The sequence below is a fragment of the Leptonotus elevatus genome, chromosome 6 (genome assembly GCF_054856555.1).
Source record: "Leptonotus elevatus isolate MCC_2025b chromosome 6, RoL_Lele_1.0, whole genome shotgun sequence".
Classification (NCBI taxonomy): Eukaryota; Metazoa; Chordata; class Actinopteri; order Syngnathiformes; family Syngnathidae; genus Leptonotus; species Leptonotus elevatus.
The window spans coordinates 13,398,973-13,426,647 of NC_141244.1; the positions used below are offsets into that span (position 1 = coordinate 13,398,973).

The 27,675-nt window shown below is 39.7% G+C and overlaps 1 long non-coding RNA gene across 1 annotated transcript; it reads left to right on the forward strand.

The window, feature by feature from the left end:
• The first annotated feature begins 1,218 nt into the window (after nt 1-1,218).
• On the forward strand, nt 1,219-27,675 carry LOC147172089 (uncharacterized). Its single transcript, XR_015095453.1, has 3 exons — nt 1,219-1,362; nt 26,118-26,158; nt 26,245-27,675. It is a non-coding gene; the product is annotated as an uncharacterized LOC147172089 (long non-coding RNA).

Below are 27,675 nucleotides of genomic sequence, written 5' to 3' on the forward strand. Positions count from 1 at the left end.
CCAGCTTCCAGCTGGTCAAAACTTCAGAATACTTTCAGCTTTCAAATTGTCAGATAAGCTAGGAACATGTAAAAGAAAACAAACTTATGTGCAAAATTATGCACCTGGGTTCATGCACGCTGTCTAGGAAAATAGAGCCCATTATGTGAACTTGGTTTTTTCCAATGCTCAAACATCATAAAACTTGATTACCTCTAGAGACAATGTTTGAAATATCATTTTAACACCTGCCATACATGTAACTGAAATAAAGTTGTTTTTCTAAAAAAATAATAAAATACATTTTTACCTTCTAAACCTGACTTTCCTGTTAGCACAGGTCCCTTTCTAAAGTGCTATAACTTGGGGTCCACATATTAATTTACAAAAAAAAGTCATATTTTTAAAAAGTGCATACCACATATGAGGACAGGCATGCCAAAACACACATAAATATTATACTTCTCTGTACCTTAGCTTGAGCCAACTAAAAGCTCTGATATGATCGTGATGCATCACATAATTCAAGTTTTTATATTTTATAAGTCATGAATATTTAGTTGAGACCTTCCAAAAATTATTGTTTTTGGATTATGGCTGGTTCCTTGGACCAAAATGTAAGAACACCTGCGTTGGATGCTCTTGAATTCCATATCATTGAAATTTGACTTTTGAGGCACATTTGTACAAACTCCATCTTATGGGACCCTCAACTTTGGATGTTCCCCTGTAAAAGTCAGTTCAATTTGACACAAACCTTCTCAGATGGGCTTTTCCCACGCTAAGGCAGCTCTTTATTTCCAGGCATCTATGTCAAGTCTTTACAGGGGGCTTAAGAAGCTCTCCAAATGCTCCGTTTGAAGTGACTGAGCAGGGCAGATTGTGGCAGCATTAGTCCAGGCAAGATAAGGTGAGCTGATGTATGACTTGTGCACATACTCTCAAACATAGCTTTAGCAATTTCACAGCACACTTAGCGAGTGGTGTTGGCCTGAGATGCTATACATGCCATCATTTTTTATTATTTTTTTAAACCTCAGGATCCGACATTGCTGAAGAAAATGAGCTACTTTAAGATGGCGTCTTTGAGAGTGAATGATTAAACCGGATATATTTCGGAAAATTGACACCATGTGTGAAAATAACCAAGAAAATCTCATGCTGATATTTCTGAAAATATCACAACTGTGGGCGAGCCGTTGTGCGCTTCTGGCCCACTGTTATGTAACAGACATGCTACAAGCGAGCAACACTTTTAAGCTACAGCTGCCTGACTACTAGATTCTTTAAAACAAACCACTATCTTCCAGAGTGAATATTATGGAGAAACACACACATCCCCCCACAGCTGTGATACCCCTGCTATCAAATTGATGCCAAAAGGTAAGCAGAGCTACAGTGAATTTTGCTAAATGCTCAGATTAGCGTTTGCTAACAGCATTAGCTTCTGGTTAGCTGCACATAGTTACTTATTCTTCTGTGAAGTTGTCGATGCTGTGGTGGGGGGGGTATTTGTGGTTTTGCCCTAACAAGTAAAAATGCTTCTATGATTTGTATGGATGATTGTTATTGATGTTTGCCTACACATTTTAGTCATAAAAATGCGTCCGCTTAAAGCCCCTGGTGGCTGGAATACATCCCATCGGGCCGTCACGGAGCAAATCCACGCTATGACAACACCAGCGTGAAGCCCATATCTCGATGCTAGCTATCAAGTTAGACGTTTTTTTTTTGCATTTCTGACTTCTCTGTGATATGCGCACAAGTTCAAGCTGACTCTAAAACGCCCACGCCATCCTAAAGTCCTATTCTAGCTTAAGTCATACATACATATATAGTGGCCAACAATGAGGCGCTAAAGCGTCCATGAAGATGTATTTTCTAGCTGGCTAACTGCACATCACATCCCGGATTTGAACAAAGGAGTTTGAGTGGCTTGAGTGAAACAAGCAGTTTTGATTTCATCTTACTGACACAAATCAAAGCTAATCGCGTCAACCGCACACGTCAGGCTTGCTTCCTAACGTTCTATCCATGACGTACGCTCGCCTTTGAAGCCCTCCGTAGGGGATGATGTTGCCGAGTGTTGAATTTGAGAAGGTTTCAGCGTTTTGGCCCCTTCACACTTCCATCACGACTAATTGGACTGATGACCCGCAGCCACAACGCGGTCGTTTTGTGGTCGTCATTGGAGACGACTGATTGATTGACTCCAAAAATGAATCCAGTACGCTCAAAAGAGAGACGTGGAATGTTTCTCTGGGCCCTGAGGACCACAAGGTTGGAGATCGGCTTGACTGCAGACTACAATTCAAGCTCCGTGCCACAGGATGACAGTTCTCTTGTTTGCAAATGACAAATTAAGTTGAATTTTACGTTTAAGTTTTACACCATTGGCTTCATCACCAAGATTTTTTTTTTCTCCTTCTCTTTGATGCAAACCCCAAGCTCCCTTAAACATTGCACATTTTGATGTAATGAGGCAGGACACATGCCAATGTAAAGACCACTGAAGCATACATCAGCTTTAAGTCCAAACTAGAAACACAAACCTAACTACTGAGGAAAGGCCCCGATCCTGCTTATTTTGCATCTTATTTTAATAATGGGACAGCACGGTGAGTAGTCAAGAGGCTTTAGGTTCGGATCTTACACTCACTTTGCTTTTTGCCTCATTCCAAAACAAACGTATAATAATATGCATATTTGGTTCATTGAAGACTAAATTGTATTTTGTGATAAACTTCGTCGTGGTCCCAAATGTAACCCTAGTGTCACTGGTTTTGAATGATTGACATCGTTTAACCAATCAGAGGTCGTCATCCTAAATCAAGTTTGAAGACCCATATAAACAACGCTTTTCAGGTCCCCATTCTACCACTTATGTTGGAGGGAAAAGTCCCACATAGGCAATTTTTCACATCACGTCATTTATGCGTCTTGATGCCAGATAGGCACTCTGGCTGGAGCAACCCTAAAATGTGGGCGTTTCTTGAGAAAAATCTGGCCTTGTGTGCTTTCTTGTCGCCTGAATCATGTTTAATGCGAGTTACAGGCTGTATTGAGTTAAAGGTAAATTTCAAATGTAGGTGTCTTTTTCGGTCAAGTCTTAGAAAAGATCCACTTTCCATGATTTGAAGCTCTGGCCTCAGCTGTCAGTATATGAGTGTGAGTTCTAACACTGTGAGCAAATTTTGAATGTAGCCTCACTGTACAGAGGCACTTTAAATAGGGACAGTTGTGTGCAAAATCCCATTTAACATGAGTTTTAATGTGATTGGTTAATTCTGACTACAGCCATACCTCCATTTTCAAGGATGTTGTACACACTGGTGCTACCACATTATCTAAGTTTGTATTTACTTCCCCTCTCGAAAATATTTCTTTCTTTCTTTTTCCTGATTGAGTTTTACATTTTATAGGTCACATTTATGGTGGAAAAAGTTTCAAAATGATTGATCTTGTTCTTATTTTATTTATCGCAAAGACCCCAAATTTGAACAGGTGTGCATTGACTTTTGGTATCGAGTATGCATTTAACATTTATTCATTTAATTAATTACATAATTGTATCATTAATTAATTAATTATAGATAGATAGATGATAGATTATTCAAATAATGTAATTAATTAATTATTAAAATAAATTATTTTTCTATATTTGATGTAAACATTAAAAAAAAGTATTTTATTAAATAATTAATTAGTGACAACTGAATTAAATTGTAATTTAGATATAACATGATAAATTATTGAATTATTTAAATAAACTATTTTAGACACTGATTAACTAAAAATTATTTTCTAAAATAATTGGTTGAAAATTATTTGAACTAATTTCAAATATAACAAACAAAATTAAAATATTTTATTATTTAAGTAACAGATTTTACATATCGCTGGCGTTGGATGGAATCCTTGTACCTCCACTTTTCAAGAGAACAAAAATTAACAGCGCATTTCTTTGGCTATTAACTTTGCATAGTCAAAGCGTGAAAGCCATTTTCAACACTTGAGATTGGTCAATAATTGTAAAAAAAAAAACGCACACACGCACACACACGTGGACTGACCAACGGTATTGATTTGCGGAAAAAAATATGAAATTTACCGAACTGTTACATTGGTGGTTTTGACCCTATGCCTGCGATAATTTCCATTGTTATTGACCGAATTTATGACTGACCTCACCCATCTGTCCTTTTTCAAAGTCAAATGTTTGCCCAACCCGGATTTAGTGTTTCATCCATTCACAGTTTGATGGTTGTCAATCATATGCAGACGGTAGGAGCAGCATCCACAGACGATCAAACAGAATTCACCACATATTCTGTGGTAATGCTCAATTATCCACAAGTCTCAATATATGCTAGCCTAAGAGTTTGACATCACATATGAGCGTGCCCTCATAATTCAGAGATAAATGAGTAAAGACATGTATTCAGTGAGTACACTCTGCCAACTCCTGCCGACCAATGTTGACGATGACAGACAGTTTAGAGCAGCAAAGGAAAATGTCCAGCTTTCTAGCGTGCGCCTTGAGATTTGCATGAATCTGGCATCGAGTGGTACAACGTGGTGTTTTTCTTTCCATGTGCTGTTAAACTGCGCTGGAGACGTGAGACAGTGCAGCACTAGCAGCCAGCGGACGAGAGTGTTTCGTGTCCTGGCGTGAAAAAAAAAAAGAAAGAAAGGAAGGAGGGATGTGGGCTGATGTCAGATGGGTGTGCTGCCGAAAGCTGACTGAATGTTTGTGGCCCGCGATGCGTTGGCCTGTCCAAAGGCCAAAGTTTTGTTCTTTATTGGCAGCCATTTGCCATTAAATCGTAAACCTTACAAGATTAATTCATTGGAGGCTGCATGTACTGTAGAATGTGGAAATGGACTTCAGCAAACGCTTTGAAATGTTTTATTTTCACAAAAGGAATGTGAATGAAAAACAAATATTTATCGGACACAGAGGAGAAAGCATTGAAAATGACAACTTGATCTTTGGCGATCGGAGAATCTCTTATCTCGGAATCTTTTGAGCTTCTTTTGATCGTCTCGGAACTCGTACAATTCGGACTTCAATCAAAAAATCTGAGTAAAAAATGTCTCGGAGTTTAAACTCATTTTTGGAGTTCGAACAGTAGTTGCAGTAGTTGAGACGATGCACTGCTCATTTCCAGTCAGATTGTGAATGCTCTCGCAGGTGCTCCATACTCGCGAGTGCATTTTGATTTCTCCACGACAATTTTCTTCGCCATGGGCCCAAAGAAAGACAACAGCAAAGAAAAGCATAAAGTGCTACGAACCACAGTGGAATTTGGAAGGAGATTATCGCAAAGTTGTAACTACCGTGGCTACTTCTGTAAATACTGGCACGAAGACCCCCCTTAGCTGTTCAACAACGTGCCTGACGTTAAACAGCGCACGCAAGGATCGCTTAGTAGTCTAACAATATGCCCAATGTAAAATACACAAACTCAGCACTGAACTAAAGCTAGCATTAACATATCATTTTTCATCCACTGATGCCATCACACCACAACAGGTAAGGTAAGGTATTTTTATTGTTTAAACACTGTAATGTACTGTAAATGTAAAAAACATAAAGATAAATAAAAATAGGATTTTTTTGTTTTTGGAGCTTGGGAACGGATTAATTGCATTTACGTTATTTCCTATGGGAAAAAAATGTTTTGGAGGTTGAACAATTCGGATTTTGAACACTTCGCAGGAACGAATTATGTTCAAACTCCGAGGTACCACTGTATAAGCGGAAGTCCACATTGCAGCTCAACTTCACATAGCTATAGTCATACATATATACACTCGATGTCTCGTCCGCGCTGTTAGCCAATGAGAAGAAACATGCGCACCGGACGGCCATCTTGGGACAGTGTTGCTCGATCACTCATAACATTACAGTCAATGGAGCACGGACTTTAAAATAAGTGTAGATTGCTCAACTCTCCCAAATTCTCGACTGATTTTGTTGTTAGATATAACACAAACAACTGTTTCCCGTTTAAAAAAAAATTTTTTTTAGATAAATAAATAGAAATTCAGCTTGAATCATAGCCACGTTAATAAGGTATTTAATAAACCAATCTGTTTTTAAATCTGTCAAGAATTCAGCGAGTTACGAGTATTTAAGTGAGTCAATTATCCAACTTACCACCGACTAGAGCACAGCAAACCAGAGCAGTCCCCTGTCCTAAAATGGCCGATCAATGGTAAAACGTTGCAGATTATGTCATGAGACATCTGGGCTGTGTCCGAATGTCCACCTTTATCCCCTAACCCCTCATTCACTACATAGCCCCACACTATATAGTGGCCTAATATGAAGTGCCCTCATTCTGTTGGACGATTCGGACAGCCAGCTCACTACTTTCTCCTCGTCGCATATCACGTGACCACCGTAACTGTTACGACGCATAAATCTCAGACTGTTTATTGTGAATGAAAATGTTTTAAAACTGTACTTTATTTCCTTTGTTGTACATATTTTCAACTAAAACAAATTATTTCTGTAGTATATATTAATCCATCGCTTTGATGTTTTTTTTTCATACTCGCAATGTATTGTGGTCTATATCAACCCGATGTTCATTACTTTTCAGAGTGCATTGTGGGTAGTGTGGGTCCGTAGGGCACAATATAGGGAGTAGGGTGTATGTTCGGACACAGCCCTGGTGTTTATATCTAAAATGTAATCAACAGTGCCTCTGCTGGTTGCAATAAAGTATTTCAGTCTGTTTTGAAATGGGGCTTGGTAGTGATTATTTTTACAAATATTTTTCAAAAAGAAATCTTGGTATAGAAAATATATAAACAAAACATCTTTAGGGAAGTTGAAAAGCATATTTTTAGGACCAGAGAAAGAAATCCGTAACTTTTCCTCCTGTCTTCCTTGATAAAACACTGATGACCCCTTGGAGATAGCGTTGATAATACTGTCAGTCTCCTTGACTGGTGTCAACGTTACTGTTATCTTAGCCTTTCAAGGATTAATATACCTTTTCAAGTTTAATGAGATAAGAGACCTGGGGGAGTTGTCCCTGCTGGGTTCAAAGACCCTCCGGTTTTAGGAACTGTTCTCTCTCAGCCACTGATTGACCCGACCGATACTGAGGAATCATGCGATGCAACTGCGCCATTGAGGGAGCAGGGCGGACAAACTTGGCCTCTCGTGTCTGTGAGAATCACCATCACTGCGGCTCTGGCATCGCAGGCTTGCCGGCTCTTTGCTTTGATTGCAGGGACCGGGCACTTTTATATGCATTTACTTCCCTCACGCCGTCCAGTACAGAGACTATAAAACTAGTCTGCCGCTCTCCAAATGGTTGGACAAGCTGTGCTTGTAAGTGTTGCCTGACTGCACTGCTGGCTGAAATGACATCCCGAGGGCTTGCGAGAAACAAGATTTCTTCCGCCGCTACATGCAAGCAGACCATGAGGAGGTCCAGCTCGGAACTGTTCCTTTTGCCAGTTGCGGGTTGTGACCGTGGACTATTGGAATTAGCCATGTGTAATGTACATAGTGCGCCAAATGATATGCAACAAAACAGCCAATAATGTTAGCTATTTTAGCTAGCTTTCAGCTAGCTTTTAAAAAATTTCAGGACAGTTTTGAATTTTCATGACATTAAAACCTCTGAAATGATCCAATTTCCCCAGTAAGTTGACAACCATAGTATTATGCCTTGTTTGCTTTCCTTTGCTTCCAATAAAACCACAAAAATAGACCATAGTTTGTGATTCTTTAGCAACCCTCATAACATTTTAACTAGCTAGCGGGTACATCAATATGAAACAAAATTTTGAAACAAAGTTTTTTTCCTCAGCACATTGTTGCCGAATTCATAAGAAACAATCATTTGACTAATTCCTATAGGCTACTTCTGTTAGCTGCTAGCTCCGTTGTCCCAAACTGCAAATAAAGGACAGAGTCGGAAGGAACGCAATAGAAAAGAGCTCAGACCAGCACAACATTGAAGTCCAAAACTGTACTTTAGAGACCAGACAAGTTTATCTATTCACATTAACTCAAGTGTCAAACCAAGATGTATGATATTTACATGAAAAGATGTATGATGATTTAATGGCTATCTTGTTATCACTTGGGAAAGAGAGACCCTTAAGTAGGGTGATCAAATTCACAAAAAAAAAAAAAGGCACTTGTATTTCACCATCTATTAGTCACGCAATGCCAACCAGGCATTTTCATGAATTTATAAAAAACCCTGGACGCCCGAACAGGATGTAAGAAAATGGTCTGTCCTCCCAAAAGAGGACGTCGTTTAGTCACCCTACAAAGACCTGAAAGAAATTCTCAAGCGAGTTGATTGTATGTCACGCTACACGCTAATGGCAGAAACTCTTAGGGAACATCTGTGTGTGCCTACATGAGACACGTGTTGCTTGAACTCAGTAGCGGGTCTCCAATGCTGGGAAATCAGGGTTTCAAGCTCCATTAATGTTGCCGCCGCCATGTTTGCTCATCTGTTTAGTTTCCAAATTATGTCAAACGCACTGCAGTGCACGAAATGCCTGATGTGTGTGATGGGTGGCCTGGCCGGGTGTTTAAATTTACTGCGACATTTTGAGAAATGTACTCTAAGGAGCAGAAGAATTTGCTCTCAAACTACCAAATTGATAAAGCTAACGGCTCTAATGGCAAGACTCAAGAGTGTCATAAGAAGAGAGAACATAATCATAATAAATGGTAGACTCTTTGGCCAAAATGTGGTTAATAGTTGGACAAACATCAGCTGAGTGCTATAACGTTAGCATATTATTATACTCAGAGATCCTGTTTACACTGAACTTTTTTTTCTTCTGAAGTCATCATGTTTACACACGTTACAGAAAACCCATGCAGATAAACACCTTAATCTGGTCATGTTTGACTTTTTAAAAATTGGATTGACACTGACTGTACTGATTCTTCTCAAGTGTAGGCTACACTTCCATCAAATGAACACCGAAGCCAGCTACCGAAAGGTCAAACTTTTTTATTGAGGAAACACAATTGTACAGTATAGAGAGTTTTCGGATAAGACCCATGCATGACAACAAATTCTTGTTGTGCATGATATTTTAGTTTCTTATAAAGTGACTTCACCACCTGCTGGCCTGGTATGTATATTACAGTGACATCAGTTGTTTCTTTTGATAACCTTGTTCTTCTCAAAACCTTCGAAAACTCAGCATGTAAAAATATTTTACGTAATCCATGCAATGTCACAAAGCTTTATCAGCGACCCTTTCATTTGGAAAGAAGAGCTTCAACACACAAAGCAGGAGCACATAACCGAAAGAGGATGAACATAAGACACTCTGCATTTTAATTTGGTTTATTTAATTTTTCAGCCCATAGTGCTGAATGTAGTGCTTATCTAACCTTCACCACACTCAAGAAATAAACACATTTGTGGACATTTCCAAATAGTCTTCATTACTGTTTGTTCATCTTAATATGAATGCTAAGTTAATTTTATTGTTGCTACACTTACGTTATCATTGTGGGAAATTGTCAATATAACATTTTAGAATTTTAACAACTTAAAACTTGCTAGAGGCACACCATTTTAGATCAATGTTATACTAGGATGTATACATAGTCCAGGCTTTGCTTTACTTTGCTAAACACAGTCACAGTGGAATCCAGAAGGACTGTAATAGGTTCCGTTTTTTGCATTTCAGAAGCCAATATATGCTAAATGTGTTACTGTATAATCCACACAACCTATAATTAGGAATAAACTATACAATTTCCTGTTAGGGGAAAACAGCAGGGTGACAGCTAGATCCGCATTGCTACGAAAGCACAGTGGAGGCATGTTGTTGGCCTTCCATCACATGACAACTGTAATATATAAGAATGTGTTACCCCACCAGATGGGCACACATTCCCAAGCGTTTCATTGGTTAATCTGACAAATCATCTGCAGTACAGTACATATGGCAACACATTGTGGTGAACTCAGGTCAACGACAGATCAATCCTGGTACTGCATGTCACCTCAACTGGCCGTGTGTTAATGTGCCATGACCAGAACAGGGCTGTTTTGTGCCAGGAGCGGAAGCGGGAACTTGTCACATGAATTTAGCCAGCCTGCTTTAATTTGTGTGATTTTCTCTCAATGATCTTTGTCGTAAACCGCCAGTGCTTGAGTGTGTTTACATTATTTACGTGTGCAATTTAAGAATAGTCACTCTTGGGCTAGTAAACAGTACTGCTACAGGACTCCCTCTACAGTTGTAAAGTGGAATAGACTTATAAACCAGTTTTAATTGAAATGAGTACTGTAGTGTGTAAGGATAAGCGGTTTAGAAAATTACAACAGAAAGTCTCGTTGGAAAGGGTGTCCATATTGAAGTGTATTCTAAGACCTCCTTGATAGTCAATGGAGCTAAATAAATTGGTAGCAGATTTTCAAAGCACCCCCATTATGCGCAATGATTGGTTAGCAAATTAGAAAATGTATTTTCTTTTGTCATTAGAAAAGAGTCTCTTGCTATGTGGGATTTTGGGAGGGGTCTAAGAGGAAAATCACTGAAATCAAGTCATGACTTTGAAGTTATGGCTTGTTCCAGTCTGGAATCAGCAGATGAGTGACTGTTGCTGACCACTTTCCCCTTAAGAGTTCAGAATACTGTGTGCACAGGTAACACTGTGTTGTAACCTTCTGTTCTTTAACACGCTCTAGTGTCGGTCAACGATATCCAGAGCAGATGATGAGTGACGGCTGCTCCGGTCCTCTGGTGCCGCATTTGGACCGACTTGAAAGAGCGCCTGGAGAATGGAGCAGGTCTGCTTTCCATAAAGATGTGGTATCCTGAGAGGCAGCTCCACTTTATAATCATAAATGGTCCACTTGGAAATCAGAGGGGCGCATCCATCCCAGTATACCAAAGACAGTTTTGATATCAAGACAGTTTAGTGTCAGAATGAAAAAAAAGCGAGGTCATCGCTTACTCACCCTTCAAAAAACATTGTCTTCCTATTATGGACAATTCAAGCATTACTCATTGCTGCATGTTATTAGAAAAAGTCTGAATGTGAGGATGACTGTTGGAGCGCCTTCATCTTCCTGCTGCAGGCTTTGGACAACTTTAGGGTCCATGGTCTCTCCCTGGCGGGTGCTCCAGGCAGCTCCAGCCCGTGCGTGTAATGCCGTTTGTGATGAGAATTCTAAACAGGGAACAGCAGTGAGGCATGACAGGAATGTGTTGCTATTGGAGGCAATACCATGCAAGAAAAAGACCAAGAGAAAAAACTGAAGAGAGTTGTGTCCTGAAGGAGGAAGACTAATGTTATTATACATAGGCTGTCACTCGGTTGGACCTATACCTCACCAATTCTTTCTCCGCTGGTCTGGCCCCAGTCCTCCTCCCTCCCAATCCTCCTTGTCCTGTTTGCTCAGGTGGACACTGGAGTGACACAACACATGCGGGCTGTAGTTTATGGCTCTACTCACCTCATAGTACTGCGGAAAACCGAGAAAACCGGTGAGATGTTTACAAATACTACAAAGGTCTCTCGCATTTATTTCTCATTATTACTACTTTAACATTATTATTATTTTCCTCTAGAAAGATTAGTAAGTGAGATTTTAGGCAAATCTCTCCCCATAGATTTCAGTTTATTAAATGAAATGACGTCAGAACCTCAGTTGCGATTTTGCCAGCGAAAACAGCACATTTGAGTAAGCCTGGCTTGTTAAAAAGTGTTTAGTAGGAAGGGCAACTGTGTCAGGCTGTCAGCATCAAATTGTGCAGTCATTTTTGTCTGTTAAATTGCCTTTGAAATGTTATCCGACAGTTCTCGCCAGCCTTAATGGGCACATGTTTAGCAGCTAGCTGCTAGCCGCTAATGCTGCTAGGCGCTAACGCTGGAGCTGCCGCTAAACACTGGCAACAGGCACTGTATAATACAGTGTTAGTTAGTTAGTTAAGTACTTTTTGTAATGTCTTTAGTGAATGAACTTGATTTCCTGACAATGTGTTAGTGACGACTCCTCCGTCAGTCATCACCTTCTCATGGTGGAGGGGTTTGCGTGACTCAGCTCCTTCTTCACCACAACGGACCGATACTGCCTCACTGCAGACGCTGCACCGATCCGCCTGTAGATCTCCCGCTCCAAGCTACCCTCACTCATGAACAAGACTCCAAGATACTTGAACTCCTCCACTTGGGGCAGGATCTTATCCCCGGCACTCCACCCTTTTCCAACTGAGGACCATGGTCTCGGATTTGGAGGTGCTGATCTTCATCCCGACCGCTTCACACTCCAGTGAGAGTTGAAGATCACAGCTGGAAGAAGCCAACAGCACCATATCACCTGCAAAAAGCAGAGATGCAATGTTGAGGCCACCAAACCGGACCCCCTCAACGCCTATATTTGAGGAGTGCAGTGCAGGGGGCCTGCGGTGAGATGGAACTCAAAACTCAGACCCACTTTCATTTTAGATGGACAGGAGTTTATACCTTGAAGGTCAAATCGGGGGAGGGAGAAAAGCGGAGGGAAAATGCAAATGTGCATAAGTGAGTGGAATGAGTAGCATAAACAGAAGAACAAACAAGTGGAAGGAAGAGGTTAGCAAGACGAGGAAAAGTCAGACCACCCATTTGGAAAATGAGAGGCGGTAGTTTGTGGAAGGCGTCTTAGTTTATGAGCATTGAAGGATCCTTCAGGCAGGGGCTGTTTATAGTTTATTCTATCATGCCACACAGTCTCAGGCCCTCTGTCAGCAGGCTCATTCTGAAAAGACTAATTACAGCGTAAACACAACATTAAAGTCAGAAGGCCACTTCATTCCACTTCACTATTTACCTTTTCCTCCAAACAATCCTGACATCCATTTCCAGATTAATTATGTCCACAGAAACCCATTCCCCTTCATGTTTATGCGTTTGAAAGCTGGCATACGCTTAATGCAGAATTTGATGGATGCCCTTTTCAACACAGAATGAAAAACTAAATTCAGTTTGAACAGCTTTTGCAATGCTCCCACCTGCAGATATGTAGGTCAGTGTCACTCAATTTAAATCTGAGCATAAGCAATTTTGTCATACTACAAAAGGACTCAGAAAAGTTCCAAAGTTGCCATAATATTCACCAGTTATGGTTCATTATATACCTGGTTACTGTGACATTTTGAGCATAAAAAAATAAATAAATCATAATTTGCCTATTTTAACCAAATAATATAAAGTTAACCAGGAAACTGTGCTTCATTATCGCACGTATGTCTCGCGAGGAGCGGTCACTCAGTGTCAGTCACCTGCATGGAGGGCCTAATGACTTCCACATGGAGCCCAAGGGCCCGGAAGAGAATGCTTTTAAGGCAGCCTCAGAGTTATTACCTTCCACATCTTTTAGCATGTAAAATAAACAAAGCAACTGCTACTGGGCGCAAGTGTATGTGTATGAGATGTAAGAAACTATTTAAGTTACATTTGATTACAGTTATGAAGCAATGAAATGAACCTGCCACTTTGACTGATGACCGCATCAGTTTATGTAAGAATGCCGTTTGCAAGTAAAATACTGCAAATTGCATTCATAAATGTAAACTGATACGTTTTACTATGAGCATGTTGTACGTAAAAAATAAAGGTTAAATACTATACAATCCATACTATACAATCCGTCTTTTCGATCAAATCATCTTTGCCCATTGAAATGAATGGATATGCCATTATTCCGTTCTAGCGCCCCCCCAAAAAAACACCAACAAAAACATGTATAATGTGCTTTTATAGAGAATAACAGCATTATTCAGTAGTGTGCTAAATAAAAGTACAGAATAACATCATTAAATAGATTGTAATAAATTAAACATGGCAAGGCAGCTTTATTTAAATACTGCAATTCATAAACAACGTAACCCAATGTGTGACAAATCAATTGGCATTGTGCCACTTATTCTGGTGTGCGTGCATTGGCCACCAATTGGTAGTAACATACTTAGACATACTACAAGTAGATTTTATGACCAAAAACACAAGACTGTCACAACTAAGATGTGATATTAGCCATTATTCTCAGTTTGCATGTGTTGCTACGATTTACTTACATAAGTTGTCAAAAAGTTTCTGATTACCACCGTGTTGATGCTAGTTCCGTTAGCCCGTCTATAGTACTTTGCAATGTGCATTAGCATTACGCTAGCGGTCGTTCATGTTCTGTGTTGTGTAAAGTTTCACAGTAAACTAAGGCTACGTTCACACTGCAGGGTGCAATGCCCTTTATGCTTCATGTTTCAAGTGTGATCAAATTAAAGACAAATACAAATTTAACACTGTTACTCGAAACAGCTTTGCATATATTCACAGTCTCCCTTCCAAGCACTCTCTCCCGCCCGCGCAGTGCGCATATCAGGCTTTTGATGACGTATGAATCGGATGCGTGCAGACACATCGCATACATTTATATCCACATACGAAAAAGGCCCAGGTCTGGTGTGAAAAAAATCGGGAATTTTACCGTTCACACTGCATGAAAAATCTGATACTTGTGAAAAAATCTGAATGTAGAGTGTACCAGTGTAATAATAATACGTTAAACTTATAAAACACTCTCAAATTTTAAAGTTGCCTAAGGCGGTTGAATAATTTACCATCATTACCTGCCACACAAGTCGAAAGAGAAACTTTAGCAATTATGTCAAATGTTAATCAATAACAGCTTAGCGTTGATAACGTGTTAGATGCTAACGTTAGCAGTCCGGACTTCAGTCTCTCCACCTTCACTAAGGTGACTCCTTTGTGGTAAACGTTGTGGCGAACGTACACAGTCAGCTCCATGTAGAGAGATAATGAAGTGAAGAAGGTAAATAGTGTTTGTGTGAATGGGTTTCAGTATAGCAGATAAAAGTTGTGTGTGCTGAGTGCTTGCTACGCTGACACCTGAGGAGTGTTGATGTTCAGGCTGGGCCTGTGTTGCCGGCAGCTGTCTGGGAGGTGTAATAGGTTGTCTTACAAAGCACAGACAGGAAATGAACCTTGCTATCTTGCAAGAACCAGCTACATCTGGACTCAATTATTCATCATGGTTGTTTTTGGCTGGTGATAAATGATTTAGTGACACCGCCAACACCATTCCACCAGCCCCAATATAACATTCATGCTAAAAGAAGAATTGCAATGTTAGTTAAAAGTTGCATTGTTGTATTGAGTTCAGTTTGGAAATCATGTGTCATACTGAGCACCTTATCCTTATCTTGCTCTGATGTCAAAGCTGATTAAAGCTTGTTTTTTCTTTTTTTTGTATGTTGCGTTTGTGGGCAGGGTGTGGAGCGAAAACACTCAAATGTCTTTCCAGTCCAAATCAAACAAGGACTTCACTGGTGCGACCACAGGAGAACGTTAAATAGCTCCTCTGAGGTTATGAACTGTTGACGGTTAATAAGTCATAAAATTTCCCCTTAAAGAGCATCCGAGATTCCATCTGTAGGGCACCCAGTACAAAGAACCGGAAAATAAATATCTCACTGTGGAAGTGGACTGGAATCTCTCAAAGGCTGCTCGTGGAGAGTCTCCCAAGCATGTCCCTCAAGGTTTCCTGCTTTCTGGAAGCGTGGACGAAATCCACCACCACACTGACTCATTTTTCCTGAAAGTACTTTTTGGGGGAGAGGGGCAGGGGTAGGGGGGGGGGAGTTTGGAGCCTTGAGAGTCGACACTGCAAACCCTGCAGTCAAGTGATCTTCGTGATTACACCTCATATTATTGTACTTGTCATCTATTTTCTTTGGCTCTGGGGTTGGTTGCCATGGTAACGGGTGCACAGCGGGCGATGTGCTGACCCCTGCTGTCCTCTGCATTTCCCAGCTTGGCGTTGATGAAGGGAAGTCTAGCTCCATGATCCCTAACCCTTGATGAGGAGCCTTCTCAATTTCAGGCTCCGAGTCCTGGGCCTCATGTCCCTCTCTGCTTTTTTACCTCCACCCCCCCCCCCCCCCCCCCCCCCCGACTCTCATCCGACCAGGCTGGGCATCATCCACTGAGCAAGCCGTTCGAGTCTGAGCTTAAACTGTGGCAGTGTAGCTTACCTGATTGCCAAAATTGTATCTTCTGCTCTAATGTCAAAGCCACTTTTGAACATTTCCAGATGAGAGGGTGATTCATCTGCCTTGATTCAGCAGCAGCAGGCGTTCAGATAGCAGTCAGATATTTTCGTGGATCAATAATTTCAATGGTATGCAAAGTTAAAATACATTACAGTGAACCAGCAGTTATTTGAAGGTTTATAATTACTAGGGCTGTGTATGAATCAGTGATGACTCAAATTGAGTAGCCAATTGACAGTTAAGGAGCAATATTTGGCTGGCACGTCTCTCTATGGCTGCCGTATCTACGTGGGGGGAGTGGACATGCGTGAAAGCTGCATACGCGTGTCATTTTGAAGTCATTATGGGCATGTTTTTTGGGCCGGCGAACACCTGGATCTGGTACCTACACACCTCGGCCACGGCTGTCCTTGTAATGGCTAACATCACGCTAGCATTAAACGAAAGGGAGTGTCAAAACTTGGACGCCGGATCTGATAGAGGAATTAGTTTAGCGCTTGTTAGGATAAGGCTAGTAGTAGTAGCAACTCAGATGGATTTAAAATGGGATTATGGAGGTTAAAATAAATTATTTTAAACTCAAAAGGCTAACTTTCCCGTGCATCTGCTCTGCATCAACTTTGTAAACACATGATCAATATAAATTGCTATGTAAGTGCACTCCATTTACCATTTTGATCTAATTGGATTTTCCATTTGTTGGACTATGACGTGTTTTTCAGTAAAAGTACATTGATGAACCCATTTGAGTTGATTTGGTCATTCGGTGCCTAATGTCGATATGAAGAGCAAATGCGGATTTTTGGTGCGAGTCTGAGCGCTAATAATTTGCTAACATTTGTGGTCATTCCTGCTAGCCGGTCAATGGAATTTTACATTATATGTTAGCATTATGCTATTAGACTTGTTTGTTTTAATTTGACTTTCACAAACCTGTTTACAGGGTTTCACAAATATATTGTGTTTTAATCCACAACTAATTCTATAAAAAACTTTAATGATCATTATAATAATGACTACTATTCTAGAAAAAAAAATCTCTCTCTCTCTTGTGAATGGCTTTGTCATTTACATGGAAATGTATTTTAGCATCCATAACAGGACCCGTTTTTACATGTTTGCATTAGCAGGCTCCAAAACGATTTTTAGCCGTTTCCAGGTTAGAGTGTTATTTAAATGCTCCCAAATGTAACTGCAGTGTTGACCGATAACAGTGGCGCGCACTGTGCACTGATAAAGAACAGCGTCAAGAAACCCGACAGACGTGCAGACACGCTCATGCGGCTTCGACTGCGAGCAAAACTAACAACAATGGCCCAAATTCTCTTAAAATATTCAACATCCCAGAATATCCACAGCAGCCATGTTGTGTTTTTAGTGTCCTGTGGGGTTGAAAGAAGAAAATCTATTCACAAAAGCATGAAAATATTTGATCACTAGCAGCAGGGGCACGAGTGTTTGAAGGACCCCATCCACAGGCCTCCGGCTGACTGCGGGCCTTCTCAAACTGCAAAGAGCCCGCTGGTCCGCCCGCCAACCTTTGGGGCAGCAGTGAGATGAAACAGATAAGATAATTGTCTCTAATGAAATCCAGAACCCTGGGTCTGTCTGGACCAGAACTCTAGCATGGGCCCTCGTCAGTCTTTTTTTTTGGTAGGGGCTCCTCCATATTGATCTTGAATTTAAAGCGCAGCCGTGGAAGTCTGCCGCTAATTCAAACCAGAACTGTTGTACTGGAGCTTTGATAGCGTTTGAAGTTCTCTGAGCGATTGTGGCACCATCAGCTTGCTGGACCCTGTCGCCATGACAACCCTAATTATCGTCCTTTACGGCCTCGTTTTTACACAGGAAGGGAGCCATTATGTTCTTTGGGGATTTGCATCTCTCTGGGCCAAGTGTCAAAGGTCAGAGAAACGCACTAAAACAACATATAGTATGAATAGCGCCCTGCAGACGAATGATGAATACTTTGGTACAAATTAGTTTTGTTTCTGGATCTGCTTGCTTAAGTTAACAGTCAACAACTTTTGCTGGTGTTTCACTCTTTGTGTCAAGGTTAAAGCAAATAGCCTCTGTGATGTATCGCCACTTTTCATGCAAAGTTACAGGCCGAAATGAGACTTTTAATTCTATTTACCCCTCCGCAAAAAAACCTCCACCAACGTCGGAGTGACACTTAAGCTTTGTCCACATAAAAGCAATCCAATTACAATACATTAATCATGCTCTTAACGCGATAATACGCTTGTAACACAAAATAAACACATTTTCTGTTTTCCCTGAAGGGCTTCCAATAGAGTTGAGACGTAGACTGTGGAAAATTAATGCAACATGTGTATTTCTTAGCTTTTGGATTTTGGAGGCTGTTTCAAAAACAGCAGAACACTATTCAGACGTTTTTGCGCTGATTTTTTTTTCCCCCGGTTAAAAAAGTAGACTCCTTTCTGTCCTCTTACTTGCCTCTGCCCATAAAATAATAAACACTAGTTTGATTAATTAAATAATCAACAAGCTTTTGATATTTTGGATATTCAATTTGAGGATGATAAAACGAAAATAAATCTACACCAATCATTCATGCATACTTCATGCATGAGTTTTAGGTCAATTCCCAACTTGACAAAATTGATTGGATGTTTGGACAAAACGAAAACAAATCTCTTCTGTTTCTCTGCCTGCGATCTCTTGTGTATCAATCAACTCGTCAAATCTCCGAAATGAGAACTATCTAGTTGCACGTTTAAAAAGGACCAAATGCATGCTACGAGCCACAACATTAGGTACACTTGTTGAATCTTGGGCCAATCAATCACAAGTGCAAATTATTATCTTTGTAACCACAACATTTTTGATTCATTACATTGCGCAGCTGTAGCAACAATTCCGTCTTTGCAAAGATATTCGTTGGGGGTAGAAACTGGGCTCCGTTGTAACTAGCGAAAGTTTGGTTACGTGACCAAACACAAATGATGAGCTGTGACATTCGCAATGCGAGCCCAAAGGCAGTTTGACATCCATTTCAGTTGACAGCTGAAGGTGGTATTTGCCACAAAAGGAATTGATTAGTCTGCAAACACAATATTAACCAGAATACTGTGTTTAGACTTAGTCCGGGCACATAAAATATGTTGAATGGAAAATCGTTGTATTTAGTTTCCCTTTAAGATGCTAATTTGAGGACTTGGGACTTACTTTGATCAAATTTATGAGCGATTCGACTTCAGACTTGAACTACATGACGTGACACGTCTTGCCTGTTTACATTTGACATTGTCTACAAGAAAGTGTGCCATTCGGCTTTTTTGTGCGAAGAGTTATATTTTGTATGGCAACTGCCATTGCTATAAAATAGAGTACAGAGGCCACCTCATGAAGCAAATATCATGGAGGGAGAACCAAGGATGGAATCTTGTTTTGGATCAACTTTAAAGATTCATATTAGTTGTGTATTCAATTGAGAAGACAATAAAGAAATTGGCAATATGTAGGCGATATTAGGACCATAAAAAAAACTCTTGTGATTGCGAATGACCCCACTAAGACCAAGACATGACCCGCCTTGCTTGGCTTTTGTCACAGTAACTTGCTTAACTTGATGCTGCATTCGAGGATGGTCGGAAATCAGATATATCCGAGTTTCCCCTTTCCGACCTGAAAGCGTTCGAGGCGAAAGTAATCAACCAAAATGGCGGATAGTGATAAATTGTTTGTATTTTGGTCCTCAAAAGTCATTTAGGCCTCCGGCAAACTTCTCATAATTTAGCTTCATTTATTGTTTTTATCTTATTTCATAAGCATTCCATACAGTGCAGTAGTTCACCGTATAATTTGTTATAATAATTGTAGGGAGATAGCGGCATACTGTCATGTACGTTGTGTTACGTGAAGTTATGTTGAATATTAATGAATGAAGAAAGCTATCTAGTTTAAACTCGAGTAAATTAAAATTGTGTTTTGCCATTCACGGTCTGTGTTTCCAAAGGGGTCGCCGTTGTAGAGCGACGTCACTTGCAATCCGTCCTGAAGTCGGGGCCCTTTTTTTCCCTCCGACTTCGCAAGTGGAATTTCCGTACGCACTTCCTGGTTTGAACTCGGAAAAGTCCGACTATCCTCGAATGCAGCATTAGTACTGCAGTTACCAATACCAGCAGGCTGGTTTTGAAGATGGGGAGTAAGCTCCTAAGAAAGCAGTTGGGGTGCCATGTGATAAATTAGGAGGCAGACAGTACTGAAGCGCAGAAATGATTTGTTTAGGTTCCGTGCTTTTACAACCTCACTGGTCGTGAGCTTTTCCCTGTTTGATGGTCAATATGGGTGGTAGACGAGGCCAATAAAAGAGGGTGTTTGAGTCCATTTGAGTTACGTTATGTTCCATTTTTCAAGACTGAGTTTTGACAACTTTAAGCCAAGCCAAGTGTTTTTGTGGCCAAACTTAACCAGAATGACGCATTAGCAATCACTTTCAATTAATCTCAACATCAGTTTTCTGGTGCCTGTGAATTCAATCAAAGCAACAATGAAAAATCATGACATCACATTCATCATCTCACTGTGACTCCAGGTGGGCATTGTGGCATCAAAATTATTCCGCAATAAATTGAGGACATTTTGTGATCATTATAGTTTACCGGCTGCAGTATTTATTTCATATGATCTTCATGCTATGGTAAATTGTGAATGAATGCAAACCTTACACGGCAATAACAGGTGTCTGTGCACCCTTCTCTTTGCATTACACACCAAATTCCAAAGTTGGCAGTACACTTGCTCATGCAAAAGTAGGCGCGACACAGATGTGTCATATAATGACAGCGTCCCGCCTTTTGTGAGCACAATCCACATTCGTGCGGAGACACATAGTGTGTGGACCTTCATTTGCATTCTTTTGTGTCCCTTTGCATACATATGTCAATTTAAAATCGACACATACTGTACATAGTAGGGGTGGGAATCTTTGAATGTCTCACGATTTGATTCAATTCCGATTTTTTGGCTCTGCGATTAGATTCAGAATCGATTTTCGAATAAAAACGATTTTTGGTTCAGAATGATTTGATTGACACTGATTTTGCTTGATTTGTGCAAGGAATTGTAATGATCTACTCCAGTCTGACTCGCTAATGCGAGTTAGCGCGCTACTCAAAAAAATGGCTCTACACTGCAAAAAAACAACTTTTATTGGAATAACTTGATCGTGCCTTTTTCCTTCTACTCTCTAATGTGGCTACAACTAACTTAACAGTGTATTAAACTGTGTGGAACCACACTGCCCCTAAATGGCCAAATCGGGTACAACATGAACAGTGCTCCAAATAAAGGTACACACAGACAAAGGCAAGACAGTATGAAATATTTTTTTTATTTTTTATTTTGGGACATTTAAAATCGATTCTGAATCGTACTAAATGAGAATCGCGATTCTTGTGAGAATCGATTTTTTGGCACACTCCTAGTACATAGATAAAGAATGCAAAAAGAAGAAGAAGAAGAAGAAGAATAAGTTCGTAAATTGAACCTCATGGACAAGAGATTGCCAACTTGTGACTATGCACTCTAAAAATAGTTGGGTCAAAAGTAACCCAATCAAAAATGGGCCGATCCACTTTATGGATCAATTTGACCCAACTTTCTGGGTTGTTTTATACAAAATAATCACATTTTTGACTCAAAGTAGGGTCACATTGACCCAAGTTGAGGATCAGTCCATTTTTGACCCGTAGTTGGGTTATTTTTTAGTCTGACCCAACTGTTTTTAGAGTACGGATTATTTTTACGTCAGTGTGTAAAAGTATGGAAAATCCTCTACAAAAAACATTACTATTCTTAAGCGTGCACTGTAAATAATTTCCTTTTGTTTTGGTGTTGTTTTCAGTCTTTAATGATTTTCAAGATTGTTAAGTCATTAAGTGGCTTATCAAGTGCGTCCGAGTGGGTTAGTGTTGCTCTCTCAGGGGTCAGAGAACATTCCGAATCAAAGAGAAATGGAGGCAGAGGTTGACCAAACATGCTTCTCTCCAACTGCCCTCATGTAAAACTATCTGCCAAACACAAGTCACCCTCTTTGAACTTGATTTACCACTAAGGTCGACTTCTATGTGGAGGCTGAGAGGAGTACGCGGATGACAAGGAGATAAGAAGGGCTTTACGTCCGTCCTCTTGCAGTTGCCTGTAGTGTTCAGCAAAAAAAGCGCAGTCAGACTGTTTTTGGAGTATTTATTGAATATTGCTATATATGAATGATTATACATTACACAGCAGTTTAATGACATATACAGTACGTATAATGATAGAGAATCTAGCATACATCAGTGTATTGTATTCAAAAAGTCATTTCATTCTAAGTCCGTTCCAGAGACATTCCGTGCAAAAACCAAACTGAAACGTTCTTGTCAATGGGCCATGATTCTTGATGTCTTTTGTCATGTTGTGAGTGTCGCCATGATGCCCCAGCTGGAATGTCAAAAAGAACAGTTTTCTTCAGTGATACATTACAACCCAGCAACACAACAAACACCAGCCTTGTTATTACATGTCACCACAGTAAACAATGGAAACATGATTGATGAAGTCGGTTTTCATTGTGGAATGTTGGATTCGGTTCTTATGCTCCCCCGGGCCAGCTCCGTGTATCTACAGTGCCCTGGGATATTTGACACCCTATAAACCACATTGGTTTTGATCAACACAACAGCATACATACTTCATTGCATGTTTACGTCATGCATACATAAGGTAGACTTCTCAAAGCATAAAGTTGCAAATAATTTATCTTTTGCCTAGTTTCAGTGATTATAGAACATTCAGCCAATATATGAGCACAGAGTTCTGAATCCAGACTTTGATATTTATCTCTTTCCGTGAAAGGTGGGCCTTTAAAATGTGGACCAGACCAACCTATTGACAATTTCCATGCAAATTGGAACTTTGAATTTGAATGATCTTGAAATAACAAAATATAGAATTTGAACAAATATGCCTTGACAGCAGTGGCGGTTCTACACCAATTTTATTCGGGGGGGTTCTGTGACCAGGTGTTTTGTCAGAGGGGCACAAACAAACACATGCACAAATGCATTTGCATACTTCATTTACAAAAGTAGAAATAAAAATAGGAACATATTTACATTGCAGACACATTGATGTAATCCTAAATGTAATACTTTTAAATAAATTGTTATCTAAAAATATTTTTGGGCATAGACATTCACTTACTAACACTATTGTCTAAACTGCCTCACTGTAACTAGTTGTTTGTGGAATCTATTACCGTACCAAAATAGCTCCCCATATTGTAGAAGGGTCGATAAAAAATTACCCCCAAAAAACTAAAACACATTTTGTAGATGTTAACGTATACCTAGAAGTTGTAAAAAAATAAATGGTGCACTTTTAATTCAACATGTTCAATGTTTGTGTACGGATTTCATTTCCTGTTAGCAGTGCGTTCACAGCAGTACAGCTTTATAAGCCTTATAACTCATTATTGCTTAACAACTCATTGATGTTCTTCTCAGCGCTGATTTATTGATGAAAATTCAGCTCACGTCTGTGTTGTATAATGGTCAAGCTATTATTCAGATGCTAATGTAGCTAGCTAACGTAAGCTAATATTATCTCAAGTCTATTTACGTCTACATTTGCAGATACATGCCTGCATAATAACGTGACTTATTTTATTATGTTATTTTGAAAACTAAAAGATAACATCTGGAGTTTTCGTTAACTATTTTCATACTGTAGAGTCACTTAACGTAATGATTGACTCCGTTTTAGAGTAGGCTAATATACACTAAGAGTAAAATAAAGAATTGGGGAAAAAATCAAAGTAACTCAAAGGTTGAGTCACAACCTTCAGTTTGGTAGACTGCCACACCACCACCTGAGCTATGTCCCTCCCACTGTTTGCTTATCTCCAAGAGACCAAAAACTATGTTTTGGTCTATATAAAACTACTTGGTCCCTCTAGAGTTGGGAAGATTCCAGCTGACACGAGCGATATACTAACACACAGCAGGGGCTGCATGGCTCAGGGAGTAGATCGGCTGTCTCCCAAGCTGAAGGTCGTGAGATCGTTCCTCAACCCTTGAGTGACTTTTATTTATATGTTCAATTCTTTGTTTGACTCTTTTAGTGTATATTAGCCTTCTCTAAAACGGAGTCTATTTGGTCCCACTCTAAATAGATGATATAATAGATAGATACATTTTTTGTTACATTTGTATGGCTGTTAAAAATGCGTTGACTGCAAAGTTAATAACGGTTTCACTATAGCAACAACTACTGCAACAGAATTAGTGGTTCCATCTCCATTGTATCCTGTGGGGAAAATCGTTTCTAAATCCAAACAGGAGGTCGACCAGCGTCCCGTAACTGATTGCGTTCAACCTCAGAGGTTCCACTGTATTTAGATCTTAATACCACTTTTTTTTTTCTTTCTTTCAAAACGCAAGGAAACTCACACGTAGTGCACTTTCCCCAGAAGCGCCGAACGTCTGCCCGAGAACAGGGTGTTGATGGTCAATTTGACTTGCCTCGATTCCACAAAAGAATCCTGCCTTCCTGGAATGCACTTAACGGGATAAGAGTGTTTGAAACGGTGTCGGAGCAACAGGGGGATCTTTGTAAATGGAGGTAATGACACATTAATTATCAGTGTGAGCCGCTCTATTGGTGGGCCACCAGGTTAATGAAGGCAATGGGATTAATACCCCGGGAGTCGAGCGCCCTCGGGGACAGGATCAGGAACGGGCTGTATCTGTAATCCCCCCCTGGCAATGCGGCTTTCTCTCTCTGCTGCGATAAAAGGACAAATTGTCTTCTGCATGCATTGACTCTCAAGAGGATGTGCGTGTCGTTTGTAGGATGGATGCAGGATATCGCACATCAGCATGTTACGTATTGCACTGATTTCAAAGAGCAAATGTGCATTTGAACATGCAGCTACATCATACTTGTTATTTTCATTTAATCTCGACACTTGCAAAAAAATTATTTAGTTTAACTCAATATTAATGTTTTGGTCTTTCTTCCTCCAAGATCTCACAATGCTCACATTTGAGTAGCAATCAAGCTAATAAAGTCAGCATTTTTAGTGGAATCCTCCAATGTCATTCCTGTGTTTTTTCTTTCTTTCTGTAAGTTGGAGGTAACATAGCTTGTATGTATATTATTATTATTATTATTATTATCATTATTATTATTATTACAAAATGTGAGATGTCAGTATTTCAAAGATTAACTCTGAGGGCCCTATACAGTACTAGTCTAACCGTACGTTTTGGTTTTTACACCATTATGGGCCAAAGCGGGATGGAACGCAGCCAACTCCCAACCAATCGAAGCGGCTCCCCTTACTCCCATTAAAATTTGGGCGGTGGAAACGCACATTGTGAAAACAGAAATTAACTAACTGCGGTTCGCGCATGAGATGGAAATGTGTTTCATGCAGGTTTTGGATGTTTCCCTTCTCCAACACAGCTGGTATATGACCAGCTCATCAGCAAGCTCCGCATGAACCTGATAACGATGCTGTTGATTGGAATCAGCTTGTGTTGGAAGAGAGAAACCTCCAAAACCTGCAGGACTCCGGCCCTCGAGGACCGAGTTTGCCTATCCCTGTTTTATATTTACAGCGCTTAAGTTATTATTATTTTTTTTTTTTTTACTTCTCAGTTGATAATGTATACGTTTTATGATGGCCGAAATGTGTCGCCCTGACTCCCACAGCACGGATTGTTTTAACCATAAAGACCCAACTCTATATAAATATATTCCACTAGTTTGAATGCTATACTATACTGTACTATACTGTAAGTGTATAGATAGAAACTGTATATAAACACATATTTTATATAAATAACATCTTGATTGAACATAAACAGGAATGTTTGAAATGGTTTGATCTGACGTTTAGACTTACTCGAGGGCCCCTCTATTTACGGGGCAAGCGACGACCACAAATAATCATCGCCTTTGAGCCACCAAAATCTGATTTTATCATCGGCAAAGTTTTGCAGGCCCTTTGTGTACGCTCAGGCCGCCTTCTGATTGCCTGTTTATTATTCCAGCTTTTCCACTGAGCCAATGGGGATGCGGCCAATTCCAGGAGGTGCCAAGCCTTTTTCCCAGCCATTTCCTGTCTGTGACATCATCGTGTAGTCCTCCTCAACACACTGATTTGTGTCTTGTCCGCAGCCTGGGTGGCACACGTCGCATGCCGCCCGAGGTGCAGCAGGTTTTCACCGAGGCCCTTCAGAAAGGTATGCAATCAGGTTGCGTGCCTGAGTCATGGCGTCATTCATCACCACTAGGGAGACTTTGGCTATGATGAAAAGCGCCGGCAAATTATGAGCTGAAATCTGCCATTTTCCAAACGAAACACGCTTTACGTCCGCAAGCCTTGAAGCTGATTTATAAAAGCAAACACACTTTTTAAACATGCAGCCAAAAACATATCATATAGTCCCATTCCGCTCACTTTAGTTTAGGTTTCTACAAAAATACATTTATTATTACCTCCTCAGCATTTTTGATTTGGGGTTTTGGTGTCTTTTTTCTCCAAGACGCAATCAATCTGCAAACTTGGGCAGCAATTAGTAACTCGAGTAAATATTTTTAGTCGAAGAAGAATTCTCAAAAATGTGGTAATAGTATCACTAGCGGTACACAAGCTCCCTCTAGAGGTACGTAAAAGAATCACTCTGTAAGTACAATTTCATTATTTTTAAGGTTTTAGTGAAATAGATTTGCATTATGGACTGTGATTTTTAAAACTTTTTTTTTACATGCGATTTTTGTTTTACCTTTATGTGCAATACATTTTGAGCCATTATTTAAAAAAAATAACATTTTTTTTTTTTACATTCCTATATTTCATTGCAATATTTTAATGTTACAGTGGCTAAAATAATATTAAATAGCGCCGCCGTCCTGTGAAAAACACTTATGTCCATTTTTGTCATTTTTTACATTTTTTGGATATCTGCATTCAGCCTCATCCCCTAAAAATAAAAATGTAAACAAAAAAAAATTACAAAAATGGACAAATGTCTTCTTTTTGAAGAACACTTGTGCTTGATGCTGGTTCTTGGAGAGTACTTTTTGAGGTGGTACTTGGTGTTCTAAACGTTTGGGAACCACCGTTGTCGAATCCTCAAACCTTCATTCGTGGCTGTGTTTTTGACTGTACATCTTTGTGCTAAGTACACCAACTGTCTAAATGACAAATCGCATCCTGCAATTTTGATGCTACAAATATTACGACTGGAGAATGTGAATAGTGTTCATTTCTTTTTTTTAACTACCTTCTTATACTTAGTAACATAAGCATCATCTATTTTCATTTTTTATTCCTAAAGGTATTCATGTCAATAAGATTTTCAAATGACTTTATAGACATTAAAAATACAATACCTCTTCAGAACTGTTATACAAAAGAAAAAAGGCCAACACTTATTATTTTAACCCACATATGCTATTCATAATACGAAAGACGTTTTTTGTTGAATATTACACACATGATTTATAAATGTGCAATATATAAAAATATTAAAACCACTACTTAATGTAATCGAGCTCTGCATATTATCCTTGTTTTTTGGTTGCTTTTTTTTACTTTGTACTTGT